This window comes from Pelophylax lessonae (genome assembly GCF_965119305.1).
Source record: "Pelophylax lessonae genome assembly, chromosome: 12".
NCBI lineage: Eukaryota > Metazoa > Chordata > Amphibia > Anura > Ranidae > Pelophylax > Pelophylax lessonae.
The window spans coordinates 111,298,056-111,306,173 of NC_138779.1; positions in this window are offsets into that span (position 1 = coordinate 111,298,056).

The following is an 8,118-nucleotide window of genomic DNA, read 5'->3' on the forward strand; positions in this document are numbered from 1 at the left end:
GCAAACTCTCTCCAGAAGTTCAGTGAGGATCTCTAAATGATCCAATGTTGACCTAAAGGACTAATGATGATAAATAGAATCCACCTGTGTGTAATAAAGTCTCTGTATAAATGCACCTGCACTGTGATAGTCTCAGAGGTCCGTTTAAAGCACAGAGAGCATCATGAAAAACAAGGAACACACCAGGCAGGTCCGAGATACTGTTGTGGAGAAGTTTAATGCCAGATTTGATACAAAAAGATCTCCCAAGCTTTAAACATCCCAAGGAGCACTGTGCAAGCAATAATATTGAAATGGAAGGAGTATCAAACCACTGCAAATCTACGAAGACCTGGCCGTCCCTCTAAACTTTCAGCTCATACAAGGAGAAGACTGATCAGAGATGCAGCCAAGAGGCCCATGATCACTCTGGATGAACTGCAGAAATCTACAGCTAAGGTGGGAGACTCTGTCCATAGGACAACAATCAGTCGTATACTGCACAAATCTGGCCTTTATGGAAGAGTGGCAAGAAGAAAGCCATTTAACGATATCCATAAAAGGTGTCGTTTAAAGTTTGCCACAAGCCACCTGGGAGACACACCAAACATGTGGAAGAAGGTGCTCTGGTCAGATGAAACCAAAATCGAACTTTTTGGCAACAATGCAAAACGTTATGTTTGGCGTAAAAGCAACACAGCTCATCACCCTGAACACACCATCCCCACTGTCAAACATGGTGGTGGCCGCATCATGGTTTGGGCCTGATTTTCTTCAGCAGGGACAGGGAAGATGGTTAAAATTGATGGGAAGATGGATGGAGCCAAATACAGAACCATTCTGGAAAAAAACCTGATGGAATATCCAATAAATTTCGTTCCACTTCATGATTGTGTCCCACTTATTGTTGATTATTTTACAAAAAATTACAGTTTTATATCTTTATGTTTGAAGCCTGAAATGTGGCAAAAGGTCGAAAAGTTCAAGAGGGCCGAATACTTTCCCAAGGTACTGTAAATCACCCACGTAGGTGCTGTCAGGTATTACAAAGGAATCAAAAAAAGGGATACAAACAGAACACTGGTTATTGAAAACCTTCCTGTAACCAAGATGATATTGGAGAGTACTTAATGTAAAAAAAAAAAAAGGGGGGAGGGGCCGCGCACCACAGCCTACTCACAGTCATCCCAGGAATAGTCCAAGTCCTGAGACCAACCCCAGAGGCATTTGTAGAAGAAGAAAGAGGAGCAGGAAAGGAAGAACCAGAAAGAAGGTAGAAGGGAGCTATAAGAAGATGAAGTCTAGAAAGGGAAGAAGAGAAAGGAAGTAGAAAGGTGAACTCAGGCTCAGATGCTCAGTTGGAAGCAGGCCTGAACAATTCAGTTGAAGTGAAGGAAACTCACTGGAAATTCATGGTTCCCAGACTTTTGAGGAATTTAGGATGTGAATCGTTCACGATGCTAGACATTTGCTCATGGAGCATTGGGCAGTCATACGTGACTTCACCCCCTTAAAGGCAATACGCGGGGTCTTCCAGGCCTGGGCTATGGTCCACTTAGCAGAAATAAAAAGATAAGTAGCCAGCTACTGCTGGGGCACGTATAGGCCGGGAATCGGAGACAGTGTAGTAAAGCCAACTTTGCATCCCTGCAGACAGTTATATAGAAGTGGGTCCGGAGCAGGCCGAAAAACCCTGGACCAGAACCCCAGCAGTCTCAGACAGGACCACCAGGTATGCAGGACATCTCCCCTTTCTCCACAGTTACGAAAGCATCTATCACTTCTCCCTAGGTAAGCATGAGAGATCCGAGTAGGGACCCAGTATCACCTGAAAAGAACCTTATATGCGGCATCCAGTGTATTTGTGTTAAAAGAACATTTTGCAACTGTCTTCCAGGCCTTACTCCAGTCCTCTATTGCAGAATAGAGGTCCCGATCCAATTGAGACATGTAAGAGAGGTGCCGATGACGGGCGTCCGTTCAATGAAGCATAAATGGCAGAGATGAGGCCAGGGGTGACCTTAGCTTTTAAAGTGATTCTAAAGCCATACATTCCCTGCTTAAAGATAAGAAAATGTTTAAGTAAAAGTTTAAGTAAAAATTACCCCTTCTTATACATAGGCCGGCCATAGACGGAGCAAACTGTGGTTGCAGGAAAGAAATTAGCTGGATTCCCCCATCAACACAGACATTGCTGATAGTGGAATCTCTCTCCTTCCGAGCAATTGTCTTCTTTCGGCGGGAGAAGATGACCCCACAGGGAGAAGACAGTAATTATTGCTAGCGGCTATTGCAGCTGAAAGTGATAATCGCATGTAAAATCCGGCAAGCTGATTGTATCCAAGTTGATCAATCAGCTAGGGTACATTCAACCTACCCATACATGGTTTGAATCTCAATTGGTTCAGCAGAGATTCGACCCATCTATGCATCTCCCCCCCCCCCCCCCCCCACGACATTGCATTCTGACAGTAGCTCCCGCCTTGTTCTTCCTTTCCCATTCGTCTGTTAAACCACACACTATTTGAAATCTGGTCCCTGCTTAAGCAGCTGAATTTCGATCAGTGTATTGCCAGGTTTAGACTGTCTCTCTAATGGACACTCCATACAGAGCTGTATAAGCTGGGCATCAATCTTCTAAACAGTCATCTGTGAATAGAGCTGGACAGAGGTCTTCTACCAGCTCCGAGGTAAACATTCCCACCTGCCTTCAAGCCTGCTTCATTACAAATAGAATTGGTCTACCGACCTGCCAGAGGATGACGTGCAGTGTGGTAAAGATGTGAAAATCTCAAAACTGTATGGACAAAAACACAAATCCTTACCTGCCATGCATGCATTTCACCTGTGTATTTAGCGGTTTGTCTGGACTGCCCTAGGCCCTGGCTCACACCAGTGCAATTTGACAGTTCAGAAATCGCATGAAAAGTCACACCCCATTGCCGGCAATAGAATCGTTTAAATCACCTCAACTCATGTCGAAGCCACTTTGAAAAAGGTTTCTGCACTATTTCTGTGCGATTTGCATTTGACATCTGTGTAAATGAAGTCACAAAGACGTCAACAAGCGGCACCTGAAATAGCGCAATTTTAAGGCTGCACTGGTGTGAACTAGGGCAAAAAGTAACTACAGTAAACCCCCGATCCATCGCGGTTCAGTTTTTGCGGTCCCGGTATATTGCAGTTTTTTTTGTAATGTTATTTTACTATATAAATAATTAAAATGAAATATTTGTTTTCCATAGCTCTTGCTATGTCTCTCAGTATCTTTTATGTGTTTTAAAACAATAGAAAATCATTTAAAGTGTGTTTAAAGACCTTAAAATGCTTTTACACGTACAGTGACAGTAAAAAAAACATGCCTACAATGCATTTTAATAGGGTTTTTCTATTTCGCAGATTTTCACTTTTCGCGGCTGGGTCCAGAACGTAACCCCCGCAATGGAGGGGGGTTTACTGTATAGGGAAAAATTATAGAATTTCAGTTGAAGTTTAAAAGATTTCTTTCTGGAGGATATCAAACTAATAAAGCAGGTATAACCTGGAGAATGTGGAACCACAAACCCCAGACAAAACACCGAACTGTCATGGATTTAGCCTTTAATTACTTAACAGCCAGTTAGCAATAGATAATAACTGCAAGCAAGAGACATCTCCAATCCACCATTTAAGAGGATTTTTAGGGTGGGTGTAATTGAATTTTTCCTTTTACTCCCATCATAGAGACAAACCTGCTAATATAGAATATTTATGGCATAAGCCGCTTATCCAGTAAACAAAAGTAATGACGATCACTTGCACCTTAGAAGTTTATCCTGCCAATCAGGTCAATGCTTGAATTCCTCAGTACCAGACAGCTGTCACAATCCATTGGTGTATAATGGGGAGGGTAATATTAAAGTGCTAGAGGAAAGCTCATTTAGAAACTTACGGGTAATATGTCTCATACAAAAGGAGTGGCTTAAATTCTTAACAATGAGACTTTGTGCTCCTGTGCAGTGCAGTAAAGCTTACCATTACAGGCTCCGTTTAATGCCATTAAGCCAAGCCTGTCATTGTTTTGCGAAGATGTCAATATTTTTCCATTAAGCCTACCTGTAGGTGAATGCTGGGAAAAATACAGAATCAGGTGGAAGAAAAGGCGTGCCAAGAGAAAAGCAAAAAAAAAAAAATTGTAAAATTTGGGGCCTGATACAGAAGTGGTGTAGATCACATATCAATTCTGTGGGTTTTGGACATCCTCCATCACCCAACGCAGTTTGAGTTTTCTAAACCTGCATGCAAGTATGCAAAATTCAGCTCCTCTCCTTGTTTAAAAGCACACACTAAATGTTATGTATGCTTACAAGTCAGTTTTAGAACACATATAGAAGACCATTTAAAAGAGCCCAAGATCCACCTGCATTATCCGGTGTAATCAGCACATACATTTTTAAGGTTGGCCGCCCTCTGCCTGCTACTTGTAAAGTTTACAGAACCCTATAAGAGCACCAAGCAAACTGGGGCTTTGCTCATGTTCTTGGACTTAAAATCCTTTTTTTCTGGGTAAATGTAATGCAATTTTACATATGATGTATGTAGCTCACTATTTAGTTCCCTGCCAGAGTCTGACTGACTTGTTCTGTCTGCAGTCAGTGCCTGTTTTTTCAGCGTTTTAGAATAAGAGGGAGGCGAAGCCTCCATGCTACATGTAATATCCTGCCCCCATTGTGTTTAGCTGGTTAGTGGGCATGGAGAAGGAAGGAGGGAGTGGGCTGTCATTTACCACTGTGTATACACCCACATGTGTGACTCTATAGTCACATGGACTGCTCAGATGCGATAGGGAAGACATGCTCAGCAAAGAAACTCACTGAGAACTGAGCATGTGCAGTGTTGCCACCACTGCTCTGCAAAATCCCTAACTAAACTGGGAACATGAACAGAAGGTGGCGATAGAGAACAGAAGGTGGCGATAGAGAACAGAAGGTGGCGATAGAGAACAGAAGGTGGCGATAGAGAACAGAAGGTGGCGATAGAGAACAGAAGGTGGCGATAGAGAACAGAAGGTGGCGATAGAGAACAGAAGGTGGCGATAGAGAACAGAAGGTGGCGATAGAGAACAGAAGGTGGCGATAGAGAACAGAAGGTGGCGATAGAGAACAGAAGGTGGCGATAGAGAACAGAAGGTGGCGATAGAGAACAGAAGGTGGCGATAGAGAACAGAAGGTGGCGATAGAGAACAGAAGGATCAGCCAGGTTTTTTGCAGAATACAGAAAACGAATCTCAGAGTGAGTATGAACAGCAGTTTAAGATGTTGGTTTTGAGGCACTTTATTGGTAGCATGTGACTACTTGCGTACACAGAGATACATGGGATATTTTGTGTGGCCTAAAGTGTATCTAAATCCAATAGTGTAGTGCATTCTTTTGCAGCTTACCGGTCCTTCAAGGTGATGGCTGAGTTTGTCAGAATCACTAGGTGTAAAAATAAAATGATTCCTGCACCAGTTCACAGTTTACACTGCGACCCAATCTGGAGGTGTCATTAGCTTTACATTGACACCCCAAGCAATTTTCAGGTCTCAGTGTGAGCCACTGTGTGATTCTGTTGCAAACCAGGAACCACTAAATCGCAGGGTTTCCCACATCGCACCAGTGTGACTTAGTAATTTCAGCACTCATTTACATCACAATTACATTTAAATTCACCACACACACCAAAACCCAAGGAGAGGAAAGTTTCAAAAAAAATATAAATTTTATTTCAGCTCATTTTTACATTTTGTAGAATAGGAAAATGTTTTCAATTTTATACACCTTAATTAATCACTCTGAAATATATAAAACAATGTATTTATATTTATACAAGTGTATATAATTAGATATAAAAAAATATGAATTACTGTATAAAACTGCTGGCAAATGATTGGCTACCACATCTGTGGTTACAGGTATTACATTTTTTTTTTTTCAGTTTTTCCTGTAACAGCTGACTTTTTTTCTTCCGCAACACCTCTAAAACAGGTGTTGCCAAGTACAGATTATCCTGACAACCATGTTACCAAGATGATAACAATACTTTATTATTATGAATTAAATAGTTATCTTTATATATTTAAAACATTTACAAAATTGCATTCCAGGAAAAAAAAAAAAAAAAAACACAAACACACACCATAAAAATGCTGGCATTTAAATTTGAATTTTGAGCTGAAGTTCATCTTGGGGGTAACCATTGGTTATCAATTTGAACAGTGAAAAAAATGAAAAATTAGATTTTTCAAAAATACATTTCTAAATACCGATCCCCTATTGCGCTAAATAACGGCACTTTCCAGCTGTTGGAAAAATAGCATAGTATGTAAAAGCAAACATACAAGGCAACATTTTGATGGTCTACTTTGATTTGTACGGCATTGAATACAAATTAATGGTTCAGCCTTGCCGTGTAAAAAGTCAGCTTTTGGCAATGTGAGAACATACTGGATGGCTAGACTAGGCATGGCACACAAGGAATTAAATAGGCAAACCAGCTAGTGTTCCTGCAATGTATGCAGAGAGAAGTTCCATGTCATCTGCCCTTCTTCCAGCAAACTTTTACAGCAGAGATCTGGGGGGAGCAGTTCATTACTGGATTGGCAGTTTAATGGAAAGGCAAGAGAGGACAGATAATCCCTGCTGGTCCAGTTTGTAATAAAGTGTTCCAGTCTGTTCTAATCAAAACAGTGTTTTCACCTTCTTGTTTAGAATCTCATCTCAGGTTTCTATGGACAGATATAGAACTAGTTATAATGTATTAAAAACACATTCAACTTCTCCAGGGATCTGGCAAGAAACGCCGGTTACATGGCAAATGCTGCACCATTAAATTACACAACAAACTGCAAAAACCATTAAAAATGTTCCTGCACCCCCATAACTGCAGACCTTCCACATTAGGTGAACGGTCCACCAGGCACCACCAATATGGGAATTTACATAACACTGAACTCACAGAGGTTTAGAGTGGAAATGGCAAAACCTCACTTTTAGCCCTCATTCATACTTTCCTCCCGTGTTTTATTTAAATGCAGAGGGAATTGGTCTAGAAAGTATAAAAAAAAAAAACTTACCAGATCAAGCTCTCCCATGGTAAATGGACTTGCATTTAGACAGATGCGTTAAGAGTAACTAATCTGCACCTGGATACATGAATTTCTATTTTTATTTTAATGTAGCTAAAGAAAAGCTAAGTAAAACACAGTATGGAGGATACCATTTAATGTAAACCGGGGGATTTGTAGGTTTTTAGAAAAGGCCTAAATTGCACGCCTGTGTGAATGAGGTCTGACGTGAAGAAGTTCACACCTATGCATTTTTGTGGGCTGCTTTTGCATGGGCAGGGCAGCCCATTCAAATAAATGGGCTGCCTTGCCTGCGCTTCCACAAAAAAGGGGTGCATGCACCTTTTCAAAAACAACTGCAGGGGAAAAAAAAAAAAAAAAAATCATGACCATGTGATTTACCTGCGGTTTCCGCACTGCGATTTTACATACATGGTTGTGAGATTCAGAATAATGGCAGACTTGAGCAGTGCACTTTCACTGCAGGTGGGGAGAATCGCTGTGATTCGCGCACTCAAAGCCACACACGGAAGTGAGAACCTAGCATTAATGTTTTACCTACTACACCAGTGCTGTCCAAATCAGTCCCTGTTGGCCAAATCCTCCAAGTATTATATCATTGACAATAGAAACTTCTTAACGCTAATGCATTAATGCAAAATCCATATTTCTTCAACAGCAGGGTTGAATTACTAAAACCGAAGAGTGCAAAATCTATCGCAGCTGTGCATAGCAGCCAGTTTCTAACTTTAGCTTGTTCATTAAGGCCCCTTTCACACTAGTGCGACTTGTCCCGCGATTTTGGACCACAAAATCACATGACAAGTCGTTTTCCATTATTTTCAATGAGCCCCATTCATATCAGTGCGTTTTGAAGTCGCACCGACTTCAAAGTAGTTCCTGCACTACTTTGCCACGATTTGATTGCATTTTGAGCCATAGCTTTCAAAAGCGCGCCACAAAATCGTGGTAAAATCGCGTCGCATAAGTGTGAAAGGGGCCTTAAGCTTTGAAAAAAAAAAAAAACCCTGGTTTCCATGCAGAGCTGCACCAG